Below are 15570 nucleotides of genomic sequence, written 5' to 3' on the forward strand. Positions count from 1 at the left end.
ATGTGGCAGATATCATACATTATTGTTGAAGCAGAACTCTTTCCACACCGAGGCTGAAAACAAGAAAATGTCAAGTGTTTCTACCTCTACTCAATCTGCAATCTTGATCCTGTCTATCTGGGGCAATCAAGAGAAATGTCTTGAAGAAGAAATAAGAGCTGTAAAAACTGTAAAGGAAGAATAAAGACTAATTCATTTTAAATGACATGCTCCTGCTAAGTCACTTCAGTCGTGTCTGACTCCGTGTGATCCCATAGACGGCAGCCCACCAGGCTCCCCTGTCCCTGGGATTCTCCAGGCAAGAACACTGGAGTGGGTTGCCATTTCCTTCTCCAATGTGTGAAAGTGAAAAGTGAAAGTGAAGTTGCTCAGTCGTGTCTGACTCTTAGCGACCCCATGGACCGCAGCCTACCAGGCTCCTCCATCCATGGGATTTTCCAGGCAAGAGAGTGGGGTGCCATTGCCTTTTCCGTTAAATGACATGAATGTGTACCAAAAAAAGAGACAAAATTGAAAAACTATGAAAACTGATGTAAATTTGTCAGTTTTTACTGATAAAGGTCAATATAGAACCAACTCTTAATGCACAACAAATTTGAAATACACTTTTTTAAGTAACATGAAAATATCAATTACCTAGGAATAAACCTGACAAAATATGCACAAGGTTTCTCCCCATACTGACAATATAAGAAACATTGCTGAAAGAAGTTAATGGATAATTAAATAATTGGAGTAACAGAACATGATCTTGGATTGAAAGAGGTATCTTTAAGTGGTCAATTCTCAAGGAACAGATCATTTGTCTATAAAGTAATCCCAGTTAAGATCTTGGGAGTGCTTGCTTTCATATTGGTGGAAATGTTATTGTGTGGGGGATTGGGATGTTTTATGTAGTGAGATGAGCTGAGTTAAACATGTATTTGGAAATTGCAAAATTTCCAAATTTCCAAAATTTCTAGAACACTTACCACAATGTTAAAGGAGTACACAGCTGGGGAAAACTAAAATTATACACATTTGGTTACAGAATAAACTAACACTAACTTGGTTACCTAAAAACAATAATGCAATCATATATTAATAATAACCATTCATTGTTGGTAATAACATTACATCTCCATTGTCTGATTATGGAAACTTCATTTTTAAAAAGAATGGTTGCCAGAGATATGGGTAATTTTTATATTAAAAACCTTATCTATATTTTGATTTAGCCTATAAGGAGTTAAGTAGCAAGAAGTATTTACATTCATTCTGAGCACAGATCTTCAAAGTGGAGCTAATATAAATCTATGTACATGAATTGATGTTGTTGATAAGGATTTGCTGTGAAAGAAATTTAGAATCGCCTATGTCTAAAATGCTTCCCAGGTGTTTCAGTGGTAAAGAATCCGCCTGCCAATGCAGGAGATGTGGTTTGATCCCTGGATTAGAAAGATCCCTGGAGAAGGAAATGGCAACCCACTCCAGTATTCTTGCCTGGAGAATCCCATGGACAGAGGAGCCTGGTGGGCTACAGTCCATGGGGTCACAAAGAGTCAGACACGACTTAGCAACTAAACAACAACAAATGTCTAAAAGAGACACATTTATATAGAAATCTTAGTGTTCTATCATTTTTCAGCTTTAATATGATCTTGGGGAGAGGCTTTATTTCCTAATTGTGTAATTATTCTTTGAATTATTAAAAGCTTCACTGTCTTTAGACAACACAGGAGAAATTATTTTCAGAAATATTTTGCCTCAATATCCCAACCATTTAAAAGCTTATTTAACTTAATTCATCACTGGTACACACTGGTTTTACTTACCCAGTTACAAATATAAAATTTTCTTAATCCTTAAGGTCTAATGGTAAGCAGGACTAAGTCTTATTCAGAAAGTATGTGTAACGTGTACAACAAGATACCTGCATCTTCTCTCTCCTTTAATCCTCATTCCTCTAAAGGGAAGTGCTTGATTTAATTCCTATGCAGTGAATTCCCCAGGAAGTGACAACTTTTTATTTTTAAATGGAACATTACTGTCAAAAGCATCTGACTTGGCCTGTTAGCATTCTTCTTTGTGTAATTTTCACCAACTGTCAGAGTTTCATGGCTTGAACAATTTTTATCTCTTCCAAAAAAGTTAGGCAACATGATCACATTGCAGCCCCATGTCATTTGAAGTATGCAGAGAAGAAGTTGAGATCAAACCCATCAAAGAGAGTGGAAAAAATGCAAAGAAAATAAAGAAACCACTGGTGAAAAGGTAAATTAGAATCAAAGCAGCAAGAGAGAGGAAGATGAGCAAAGGAAACATAACTGAAGATAAGATGTGGGGAGGTATATTCTTATCAATAAATGTATTCTTTGTAATAAATAAAAGTCTGATCAACAAGGTAATAGTTAACTTTATCATCTGTTAATAGTAACATTGTGTAGAGCTTAAGGAAATAACTGAAATTACATTATACTACATAACAAGGAAAATACAGAGGCTGTGATTCTAAATAAATTCAAAAAATTATTTTAGTTAAATATTCACAAGAAAAATACAGAGAATTCCAGAAAACATCTACTTCTGTTGCACTGACTATACTAAAGTCTTTGACTGTGTGGATCACAACAAACTGTGGAAAATTCTTAAAAGAGATTGGAATACCAGACCATCTGACTTGACTCCTGCAAATCCTGTATGCAGGTCTAGAAGCAGCAGTTAGAACTGGACATGGGACAATGAACTGGTTCCAAACTGGGAAAGGAGTACATCAAGGCTGTATATTGTCACAGTCTTATTTAATTTCTATGCAGTTTAACATCATGTGAAATGCTGGGCTGGATGAAGCACAAGGTGGAATCAAGACTGCCAGGAGCAATATCAATAACCTCAGATATGCAAATGACACCATCATCATGACAGAAAGTGAAGAGAAACTGAAGAGCCTGTTGGTGAAAGTGAAAGAGGAGAGTGAAAAAGCTGACTTAAAACTGAACATTCAAAAAACAAAGATCATGACATCTGGTTCCAACACTTCATGGCAAGTAAATGGGGAAACAATGGAAATAGTGATAGACTTTCTTTTCTTGGGCTCCAAAATCACTGCAGGTGGTGACTACAGCCATGAAATTAAAAGACCCTTGCTCCTTGGAAGAAAATCTATGACCAATCTAGACAGCAGTTTAAAAAGCAGAGACATTACTTGGTCAACAAAGGTCCATCTAGTCAAAGCTATGGCTTTCCCAGTAGTCATGTATGGATGTGAGAGATGGACCATAAAGAAGGTTGAGCACTAAAGAACTGATGCTTTTGAACTGTGGTGTTGGAGAAGACTCTTGAGAGTCCCTTGGAATGCAAGGAGATCCAACCAGTCCATCCTAAAGGTAATCAATCCTGAATATTAATTGGAAGGACTGATGCTGAAGCTGAAGCTCTAGTACTTTGGCCACCTGATGCGAAGAGCTGACTCATTAGAAAAGACCCTGATGCTGGGAAAGATTGAATGTTGGAGAAGGGGAAGACAAAGGATGAGATGGTTGAATGGCATCACTGACTCAATGGACATGAGTTTAAGCAAGTTCCAGGAGATGGTGAAGGACAGGGATGCTGCAGTCCATAGGGTCACAAATAGTTGGGCACGACTGTGACTGAACAACAATTAACAAGGAACCTGAAAATGATCTCAGCTTTCTGACTGAGTGATAAGTATAGATCTATGTCACATTGAAAATAGTTTCTTCATAAAAACAACAGACTAATTTTGATTATGAATGGCAACAAATACCTTCTAGAGCATACGCTATTCATGATAAAATTTTACATGAGGCTGAAGAACCAGTGAAATCTTGTTCAGCAGATTATTAAGGAAGCTGGATGCATGAGAAGAGATGAAGGAATGAAAATGATGACATGTGCTATTGTCATCAAAAATAAAAATACCATGAATATCATATCCTCAGTCTGGCCTGGGTGGTTGGGGGAGTGGTGAAGAGATAACTTTGGTTATCAAATGGACGAAAGAAGGCAATTTCTGAAACTCCACACTAAGGACTATATGTTAACATATATGTCTTGATTTCAAGACAAGTGGATTTACATTTCTATGGAACCAAAATAGACGCCCAAAAAGCTCACTAAAGTATAAATGATTCTTTCTCCCATTTCTGTAGTGACAGAATGAAAAATTATCTGTGGTTCATGTTTCATAAACTTCTCATTGTTTCAACAAATGTGGCGTAAAGACTGCATAGATACCTGAAATATGCAAACAATAACTCTAGTAATGTTGTTGAGTGAAGAGATTTTAATGGAATGTTAAACTGCTTAGATTTACAGTAATGTCTTAAAGACTAAGTTCACATCATTAATATCAGAAATGTCTATATTTTAAGTAACCAGATAGCCTTCCCATCTTTATACTAAAATTTTTGACTGTTTTTCATATATATTTTATTATACTTTCTTTATTTAACTAGGAACTGATTAATTACATCTAGGTAACCATATATATATTACTATAAAGGGAATAAACTATTCTCATCCTATGGATACATTTCCTGGAATGTTCAGTTCTAATTCCATGCCTCACTCTAGCAATTTTTCTTGTCTGATTGAATCATTCTGGAAGTGATAACTCAAGATTGGTTGTCAAGAAATCTTTGAAGTTTTGAATTGGTCATACAATTTCTTAAAATTATTTTTCTCTTCTGTTCTCTCTTTTCCATTTGTGCTACTAGTTAGGGAGATTTTGTCAATTTACCTTTGAAATTCTGTACTGAATTTTTCATATGTTTGTATACTTCTTTATTTTCAACAATTTCATTTTCTTTACTGAATGTTCCTTCAAAAACAGTGATCTTCTATTATGAAGGCAGCCTAATCTCTGATTTATCTATAGATATTTTGTAAGCTATGGTTTATTCAAGGAAGTAGGACTTGCAAGATTATCTATCATCTATAAATCACCAATTTATCTAAAGGAATGGAGTATTTATAGAGAAGTACTTACAAGTCAGAGTAATAGTCAAAAACTGGAAGAACTTCCTCTTGAAGATGGTAAAATATGGCATGATAACAATACTCTTCCTCCCTTTTGCTCAAATATATTAAAATGCTTTAAAATCATACCAATATTCATCACCAGCAATGACACAAAGAAATTGAGGGAAGGAGGCAAGGGGAAGGGAGAAAAACAAAAAGCTCATCTCAATGCAAATATAAATGCTCCCCTCAGCCTTAAGTCAATTCATTTGTCATCAGGGTGATACCAATTAAAAACAATGACGTGCTATCCCATGCCTATTAGAATCACCAAACTAAAAGGAATAGCCATATCATGTTTAGGCAAGAATACAGAAGCACTGGAATCATTACATGTTTGTTGCTGGAATGTAAAATGGTTAAAACCACTTTGGTAAAAATTTGACAGTTTTCTAAAACTTTAAATACATATATAATACGTGATCTAGGCCTTCCACTCTTAGGTGTTTACACAAGAGAAAAGTGAGCATACGTCAGTTTAAAGACTTGTGCATGACTACTCATGATAGTTTTAGTTACAATAGCTCCAAACTGGAAACAGCCAATAGTCCATGAAAAGGGGGATGGGTAAACACACTGCAGTATGTCCAAACACTAGCGTGTGTGTGTGTGTGTGCGTGTGCATGTGTGCGTGTGTGTGTGTGTGTGTGCGTGCAAGCGCTCATTCACTAAATCGTGTCCGACTCTTTGCGACCCCTTTGACTGTAGCCTACCAGGCTTCTATGGCCATGGGATTCTCCAGGAGAGAATACTGGAGTGGTTTGCCATTTCCTCCTCCAGGGGATCTTCCCGACTCAGGGACCAAACCTGTGTCTCCTGCATTGGCAGGCACATTCTTTATCACTGAGCAATCTGGGAAGCCCATACATACCGGGATACTATTTTGTAATAAGAAGAGTGGAAATTTTATGCGCACAGCTATGTGATGACCCTAAAACCAATGGCACCGAGTGACAGAAATCAGACGAAATAGAATATATATTGTCAATATATTATTTTATTCATATAAATTTCTAGAAAATTCAAACTAACTTATAGTGACAAAAAACATATGAAAGATGGGATTAGGGGTTGGCTAGAAGGAAAGGAGAAGGGATTACTAAGGGCTGTATTAAATTTTTGGTAATATATCTTCACTTTCTTGTCTGTGATTATAGCTTTGCAGGGGTATATTAGGTCAAATGTGATGGTATACACTTCAAATTTGTGCAGGCCAGCAAGAAAGAAAGAAATAAAGAAAGAAAGAAAGTGAAGTCGCTCAGTGACCCCATGGACTGTAGCCTACCAGGCTTCTCTGTCCATGGGCTTTTCCAGGCAAGAATACTGGAGTGGTTGCCATTTCCTTCTCCAGGGGATTGTCCTAACTCAGGGATCGAACCTGGGTCTCCCACATTACAGGCAGATGCTTTACCATCTGAGCCACCAGGAAATCTGGCCAGCACAGGAAACTATAAATAAGGTGAAAAGACAACCTTAGATGGGAGAAAATAACAGCAAATCAAACAACTGACAAAGGATTAATCTCTGAAATATATAAGCAACTCATTGTTAAATAGCAGAAAAATTAAAAACCCAATCAGAAAGTGGGCAGAAGACCTAAACAGACATTTCTCCCAAGAAGACATTCAGGTGGCTAATATACACATGAAATGATGTTCAATCTCGCTCATTATTAGAGAAATGCAAACCAAAACTACAATGAGGTATCAACTCTTAGCGGTCAGAATGCCACCATCAAAATGGTTACATAAAGTATATGCTGGAGAGAATGTGGAGAAAAGGGAACCCTCTTGCACTGTTGGTGGGAATGTAAATTGATACAGCCCCTATGGAGAACAGCATGGGGATTCCTTAAAACACTAGGAATAAACTATCATTTGACACAACACTCCCACTACTGGGCATATACCCTGAAGACACCATAATTGAAAAAGACACATGTACTTCAGTGTTCACTGCAGAGCTATTTAGCTAGAATATGGAAGCAACCTAGATGTCCACTAACTGATGAATGGATACGAAGTCATGGTGTATATACACAATGGAGTATTATTTAGACATAAAGGAACACTTTGGGCTCAGTTCTAATAAGGTGGATGAACTTAGAGCCTGTTATACAGAGTGAAGTAAGTCAGAAAGAGGAAATCAAACAAATTTTACATATATATATATGTGGTTTCTAGAAAGATGGTACTGATGAACCCATATGCAGGGCAGCAGTGGATACACAGACATATATAGAGAGAACAGACGTGAAGACACAGTGGGAGAAGGAGATGGTGGGACCAATAAAGCGGCATGGAAACATATACATTACCATATGTGCAATTAGATAGCCTGTGGGGATTTGCTTGATGATGTAGGGAGCTCAAATCCAGTGTTCTGTGACAGCCTAGAGGGGAGGGAAGGGTGTGAGGTGGAAGGGTGGTTCAAGAAGGAGGCAACATGTGCATACCTGTGGCCCATTCATGTTGATGTGTGGCAGAAACCAACATAAGATTGTAAAGCAATTATGCTCCAATTAAAAATAAATAAATTTAAATAAAATTATATCTAAACATCTCCAAAAAATATATGCAGGCTTTTGTATTTCCTCTGCATCATAAAATGGTTAAAATTAAATGTGGATACGGTGATTATTAAAATGAAAATTAACTTTTATTCTTCTATGTTTGACCTATTTCCAACGTCCTGCTTATAGAAAACACTGCTAGTTCATTTACTTGTATTGACTGATGGTTAGCTTCTATGTCGTACGTACAATACTAATATTTTTTCACTGAGTTATTAGGTTTAGATTTTATGTATCAATTATCTGCTGGGTTAATTGGGAATTTAACATTAAGTTAAAGCAAATTGATCCCAAAGCAGAGATGAAACACTGGGTCGCTAGACTTTCAGGGTCAAGAGTCCCCTTTCCCAAATAAGGTAGATAAAATAAGTAAGGATAATCCATTATAAAGAGTCACATGGAGAAATGAAATCTAGGACAGGAACACAATGTTCTCCTGTATGATTTAGATGAGAAGGCAAGGAATTCTTATCTAATAATAATAATAACAAAAATAATGAGTTGTAAGATGACTCTCTCCTACCTACAGAGGTAATAACTGAAAGGTATGTCTGAAGAAGAGGTCAAGTCTCGACAAATGTTAACTCCAACATCATTGAAAGGAGTGATTCTTGTATCTTTGGGGAGAATTGGTGAACCACATCTGACTCCTTATCTGGTAACTGAGTTTAATTGTGCAGAGCTAGAGGGGGTGGGGTGCTGACCTTATGACTCTCAGCTCTGCCTCACTTAGTTACTCACTGCCGGTGGGCTGTCTTTGTCACTGTTTCTGAGAGTGATTTTTGCCAGGTTTGTGCCAGCCCTTAAAGGCTGTAGCTTCTCAGGCCATTTTAAAGGACAATCAGTTTTAAGGAGGTCAAAATAATAGGTTTTGGAGATGCCATTCAGTTCCATAATTATCACATATGTTTTTTTTTAAAACAATTACTGTCGATTAAGAAAAAAATGTAGTTTGAGGAAAAAAAAACACCTATTTTTATAATGTCAGTTAGGAAGTTAAATTGTGGTAATTATCAGATAACACAGAATAAGAAAATAATAATTAAAACATTATGATATTTTCAAATGTGAGGAGGAAATGATCCTTCAAGGGGAAACTCATTCGAGAAGGTCACTTGTAGTGTAGTGAGGAGACAACTTAAGAATTATGATCGAGAGGAGCTGGTCACCACTCCACTGCATGATGGGAGAACAAGGGCGTCAAAGGACACAGCAAAACTCAGAGGACGGAAATCTTAGCTCGTATTCACAGCACATCTCATTCTTTTATCAACCTAATTTTCATTGAACAGTTTAAACTGATGGCTGCAAGAAGAAGCATCAAACACAATGAAACCAAGCACATATGGAAGCCTTATTTTCTTTTTCAAAGCATGTTATACGTGGCAATGTTTTTTTGGTTCTAACATTCATTTTCTATTTCTTTATTAAAAAAAAAAAATTAGAGCTTCCCTGGTGGCTCAGTGGTAAAGCATTCACCTGCTAATGCAGGAGACACAGGTTTAATTTCTGATCCGGAAGATCCCACGTGCAGCAGGGCATCTAAGCCCAGCCCCACAACTATTGAACCTCTGCCCTAGACCCCAGGAGCCACAACCACCGAAGCCCGCACACTCTAGAGCTTGTGCTCCAAACAAGAGAAGCCCCCACGCTGAGCAGCCGGGGTACCGCAGCTGCACCCCTCTCTCCTCTCCTAGAGAAAAGCCCTTGTCGCAGCAAAGACCCAGAACAGCAAAAAATAAGTAAATAAAATTATTAAACAATGTTTAATTAATTTTAATAGAGTTTAATTACCTTACAACGTGGTGTTAGCTTCTACTGCATAGCAAAGTGGATCAGTTATACAGATATCCTCTCTTTTTCAGATTTTCATAAATGTCACCTCAGATCACTGGGTAGAGTTCCCTGAGCTACACAGTAGCTTCTCTTCAGCTATCTACTTTATATTGATATATAGTAGTGTCTGTATGTCAACCCCACTCACTCAATTCATCCCACAGCCTATCCCCCAATATTTTACAAGAAATACAATTTAAACATTCATGAAGGGCAATCACAGGGCCAGGGCAAAATAGCTATAGCTTCTGCCTGGCAGAAGGGTTAAACTTCTGCAGTTATTCATCTCTCAGATGGTGAAGAGAAGAGAGAAAAGAAGAAAATGCAAATAGGATTTGAAATCGCCTTTTAATTCCTGGTGATACAATCTCTGGATTTTTATAGGTTGACCCATTAGGTTAGGATAACTAGTAGCAGTTGTATGAGCTCTAGGTCTCATTCAGCTAATCCTTGAAATTACAATATGCTCTCAAAAAACACATGCCTCTGTGAATGTTCTGGTCAGAAGTTTTCATAAATTAATTCATTAAAACAAACAAACAATGATTACAAACCTGTTACATGCTGGGAGCTGTAATAGGATGTGGAAAATAGATATAAAAACACACAAGGTTCTAGCCCTCATGTGAACTGTAAAACCAGGCACAGGTTAAGGCAGGGTGTCAGGTATTACAAGGGCTTCCCAAGTGGCGCTGGTGGTAAAGAATTTGCCTGCCGATGCAGGAGACCTAAGAGACATGGGTTCAATCCCTGTGTCAGGAAGATCCCCTGGAGGAGGGCATGGCAACCACTCCAGTATCTTGCCTGGAGAATTCCATGGACAAAGGCGCTGTTGGGCTACAGTCCATGGGGTTGCAAGACCTGGACATGACTGAAGCGACTTAGCAAAGGTATTACAAAGATTCCATGTAATTCTTCCTTTTCCTAAATTTGTTTTTCTTTAAAAAAAAATGCAGTTCTCTCAAGCTTCATTATCATCAGGAAAGAGCAAAATAATTCAGAATCTAGATGTTCTCTTTTCTAACTCACTTGTGACATCATGAGCTCTGACAGCAAAATCTATGTGCTCTCTTGAGATTAGAGCAGGGATTTCTATCCTGCCTGCAGGTCCAGGGATGCTGACCTTTCTGTTTTTTTATTGGTGTTCATTCCCCAAGGTTCTAGAAGCTTCTGTACATTTCTCAGCACCATGAGGATGCTCCATGTATGGAGGGAGGGCCTTCCATCCCCTAGCATTCAGAGATCTTTTAGGTTTATTCAAGAGCAGTTACTACCCTACCTTTTCCTTGAAAAAGACTTAATCTAAGAACAAGCAGTACAATAACTTTGTATTGAAGGTTTTGTAAGTACTTTTCCCTCTATTACTCTACTCATTATTTCTTAGGTTAATAAGATATCCTTACAGCACTGTGTGGCAATTTTGTTGTACATTATAGTGTGTATATGTATCTATACAAGTGATATATAACACATTATTTTGTAGATCTTCTCAGACAACAGTCAGGTATCTGCTTGTATAATGCAATATAATGTTTCAGCTAAGGTCCAGGTCAGAAATATGGAAGCCCAAGTACCTCGGGCAGTCACCCAGCATGAGGCTGTCAGCTGTGGTCAGTAGCCCAGCTGTGGTCATAGACTTGGGGCCAGGGACAGCTGAGACAGCATTCTGCATTCTGGTAGGTTTTCTTCCAAAGAGCCAGGTGGCATTTATCCCTCTGCCATTTTGCACTCAGAAAATGTAAGCTTTCATCATCAACATAACAGAGAAAAGAATGAACTACCCTCCAAACTTCATCACATAATCTGTTTGGAATTGACAGACACACGATATTCTATATAAAGTAGATAACCAACAAGGACCTACTGTATATCACAGAGAACTTAATATCTTGTAATAACCTATAGTGAAAGAGAATGTAAAGAAGAATATATATTATCTATATATGTATATATACACATATGCAAACATGTATGCGTGGTAAGTCATTTCAGTTGTGTCCAACTCTATGTGACCCTATGAACAGTAGCCTGCCAGGCTCCTCTGACCATGGGATTATCCAGGCAAGAACACTGGAGTGGGTTGCCAGTCCCTCCTTCAGGGGATCTTCTTGACCCAGGGATTGAACTCTCATCTCTTATATCTCCTGCATTGGCAGGTAGGTTCTTTACCACAGAGTCACCTGGGAAGCCCATATATAAAAATATATATATATATATTTATATATGAGTGCAGAGAATATAAGATACATAAGATAAGGATTGGATCCCTGGGTCAGGAAGATCCTCTAGAGAAGGGACTGGCAACCCACTCCAGCATTCTTGCCTGGAGAATCTCATGGACAGAGAAGCCTGGTGGGCCACAGTCCCTGGGGTCACAAAGAGTCAGACATGACTGAGTGACTGAGCATCCACAGACATATGCGTGTGCCTGTGTGTGTGTGTGTGTGTGTGTGTATAAAACAAACACTTTTCTGTATACCTGAAACTAACATGATGTTGTAAATCAACTATATTTCAACAAAAATTGTTAAAAGAAAAAGTACTGCATCTGGCAGTAAGTTTAGCTTAGTGCTATGTGATGACCTAGAGGGGTGGGATTAGGGGGTGGGAGGGAGTGGATATATGTATACTTACAACTGATTCACTTTGCAATACAGCAGAAACTAACACAATATTGTCAAGCAAATCTATGCCAATAATAAATCTGCATGTTAAAAAGAGAATATGCATTCTGATGTAAAAGAGTGGGACAAGAAAGCAGGATGTGAAAGCTGGACCATAAAGAAAGCTAAGTGTCTAAGAATTGATGCTTTCAAACTGTGGGGCTGGAGAAAACTCCTGCGAGTCCCTTAGACTGCAAGGAAATCAAACCAGTCAATCCTAAAGGAAATCAACCCTGAATATTCAGTGGAAGGACTGATGTTGAAGCTGAAGCTCCAATACTTTGACCACCTGATGTGAAGAGCCACCTTATTGGAAAAGACCCCGATGCTGGGAAAGCCTGAGGGCAGGAGGAGAAGGGGGTGACAGAGGATGAGCTGGTTGGATGGCATCACCAACTCAGTGGACATGAGTGCGTTTGAGCAAACACTAGGAGATTGTGAAGGACAAAGGAGCCTGGAGTGCTGCAGTCCATGGGTCACAGAGAGTTAGATATGATTTAGCAACTGAATGAAAACATAGAGCTGCCCAGTCTACAAAGCCCCACCATTATCCTTTGTGATTTCATCTTATACACAGACAGTTCATCAAATGTACTGGTCTCTCTAGATGACCTCCTGTTCTGTCTCAGACATCAGTTCACCGCCACATGTTGGCATTGTCATGACCCCAAATGGAGCCACCACGAAGACCACCAGGAAAATCGTCTTATCCTTCTGGTTTGCTCATTTACTTATTCTTCTTACATGTGTCCTTGCACCTCACTAAGACTCTCACTCCACTGATATTCTTCTTCCTATTCATCATTTGGACTAATACTTTCCCAAACTGTTCTCTAATAGCCAAACATAGATGGGTCCATTTATCTGCTTTGTTTTTCTCTCTACCCTGACTGCTTATCAATGCTGGGAAAATCACATCTTAGGTTCTCTCCCAGGGAGAGGTGCAAAGTGCAAAGCCGAGGTTCATTCTTGATCCCTCTTTTTCTTCACATTCCACCTATAATTCACAAGCTACTTTCATTGACCCTATTTCCATCCTAAAACCCACAACTGTTGCTATATCTTCAACATACTGTATTATTGTTCAGAAATAGCTGATGGTCCTGACACGAGTAAGATTAAATTTCTTATCTTATTAATGATAGGTTTGCTGATGTGACGTACTTGAGCCAAAACACACACACACACACACACACACACACACACACAAAACAGGGGATAGGCATATGACAAGCAAAATGGCATATAATATTTTTGGTGAGTCCTTAAGATCCAGTGCAGAATTTACTGTGTCTTCCGTTTTTCATGTCCACTGTAATCAAGACAGAAGCAGGAAAAAACTCTCATATAGTGGGAGTTGGTATAGTGGGAATATATTTCAACAAAGTAAAGGTTATTTATGACAAAATCAGAGCTGAGATCATACTCAATGGTGAGAATCCAAAAGTCTTTCCTCTCAGATGAGGAAGAAGACAAGAACTCTCATTCTCACCACTTCTATTTAACATAGTGTTGGAAGTCCTAACCATAGCAATTGGGCTAGTGGCTCAGTGATAAAGAATCTGCCTGCTGATGCAGGAGACATGGTTTTGATCCCTGGGTTGAGAAGATTCCCTGGAGAAGGAAATGGCAACCAGCTCCAGTATTGTTGCCTGGGAAATCTCATGGACAGAGGAGCCTGGTGTGCTATAGTTCATGGGGTCACAAAAGAGTCAGACACAACTTAGTGATTAAACAGCACCAACAAACCATAGCAATCAGACAAGCAGAAGAAGTAAAAGGCATCCAAACTGGAGGGAAGAAATAAAATTGTCACTATGTACAGATGATATGATAATATATTTAAAAGCCCTAAATTCTCCACCAGACAACTAGTAGAAACAATAAATGAATTTGATAATGTTGCTTGATACAACATTAATATGCAGAAGTCTGTTGCTTCTCTATGCACTTATAATGACCTATCAGAAAGAGAAAGCAAAACAAACAAACAAACAAACAAACTGTTCAAAATCACATCAAAAAGTGTAAAATACTAGAAGTAAACTTAACCAAGAAGGTGAAATACCTATACTCTTAAAATTTAGAAAACATTGATGAAGGAAATTTAAGATTATGCAAAGAAATAGACATATATCCTGTGTTCTTGGATTGGAAGAATTAATATTGTTAAAATGTTCCTACTGTCCAAGTGAATCTACAAATTTAATGCATTCCATATCAAAATGCCTATGTCAATTTTCACATTTTCATAGAACAAATACTCTTAAAATTTATAGGGAACCACAAAAGACACCAAATTACCACAGCAATCTTGGGAAAAAACAGAACTGGAGGAATCACACTTCCTGACTTCTGACTATACTACAAAGTTACAGTAATCAAAACAGCATGCTACTGAAACAAAAATAGACACCTGGATCAGTGGAACTGAACAGAGAGACAAAAAAGAAGCCCACGCACTTATCATCAATTAATATGCAACAAACAAGGCCAAAATATACAATGGAAAAAAGACAATCTCTTCAATAACAGGTGCTAGGAAAACTAAACAGCTACAAATCAGTTTTCTTTCCAATCCCAAAGAAAGGCAATGCCAAAGAAAGTTCAAACCACCACACAATTGCACTCATTTCACACGATAGCAAGTAATGCTCAAAATTCTTCAAGCAAGGCTTCAACAGTATGTGAACTGAGAACTTCCAGATGTTCAAAGGCAGAGGAACCAGAGATCAAATTGCCAATATCTACTTCTGCTTCATTGACTATACTAAAGCCCTTGACTGAGTGGATCATATCAAACTGTGGAACATTTTTAAAGAGATGGGAATACCAGACCACCTTTCCTGGCTCCTAAGAAACCTGTATGCAGATCAAGAAGCAACAGTTAGAACTGGACTTGGAACAACAGACTGGTTCCAAATAGGGAAAGGAGTACATCAAGGCTGTATATTGTCACCCTGCTCATTTAACTTAAATGCAGAGCACATCATGCAAAATGCTGGGCTGGATGAAGAACAAGCTGGAATCAAGACTGCAGGGAGAAATATCAATAACTTCAGATATGTAGATGACACCACCGTCATGGCAGAAAGTGAAGAGGAACTAAAGAGCTTCTTGATGAAAGTGAAAGAGGAGAGTGAAAAAAGTTGGCTTAAAGCTCAACATTCAGAAAACTAAGATCATGGCATGCATTCCCATCACTTCATGGCAAATAGATGGGGAAACAATGGAAATAGTGACAGATTTTATATCCTTGGGTTCCAAAATCACTACAGATGGTAACTGCAACCATAAAATTAAAAGATCTTACTCCTTGGAAGAAAGGCTAGACCAACATATACAGCATATTAAAAAGCACAGACATTACTTTGCCAACAAAGTTCCATGTAATCCAAGCTATGGTTTTTCCAGTGGTCATGTATGGATGTGAGAACTGGACCATAAAGAAGGCTGAGCACTAAGAACTGATGCTTC

General features: G+C 38.1%; 1 protein-coding gene across 1 annotated transcript in view; it reads right to left on the minus strand.

Moving 5' to 3' along the window:
- The window catches only part of GALNTL6 (polypeptide N-acetylgalactosaminyltransferase like 6), a 909229-nt gene that overhangs the window by 815798 nt on the left and 77861 nt on the right, over nucleotides 1-15570 (minus strand). The window lies entirely within an intron of this gene.

Source organism: Cervus canadensis, chromosome 14 (genome assembly GCF_019320065.1).
Source record: "Cervus canadensis isolate Bull #8, Minnesota chromosome 14, ASM1932006v1, whole genome shotgun sequence".
Classification (NCBI taxonomy): Eukaryota; Metazoa; Chordata; class Mammalia; order Artiodactyla; family Cervidae; genus Cervus; species Cervus canadensis.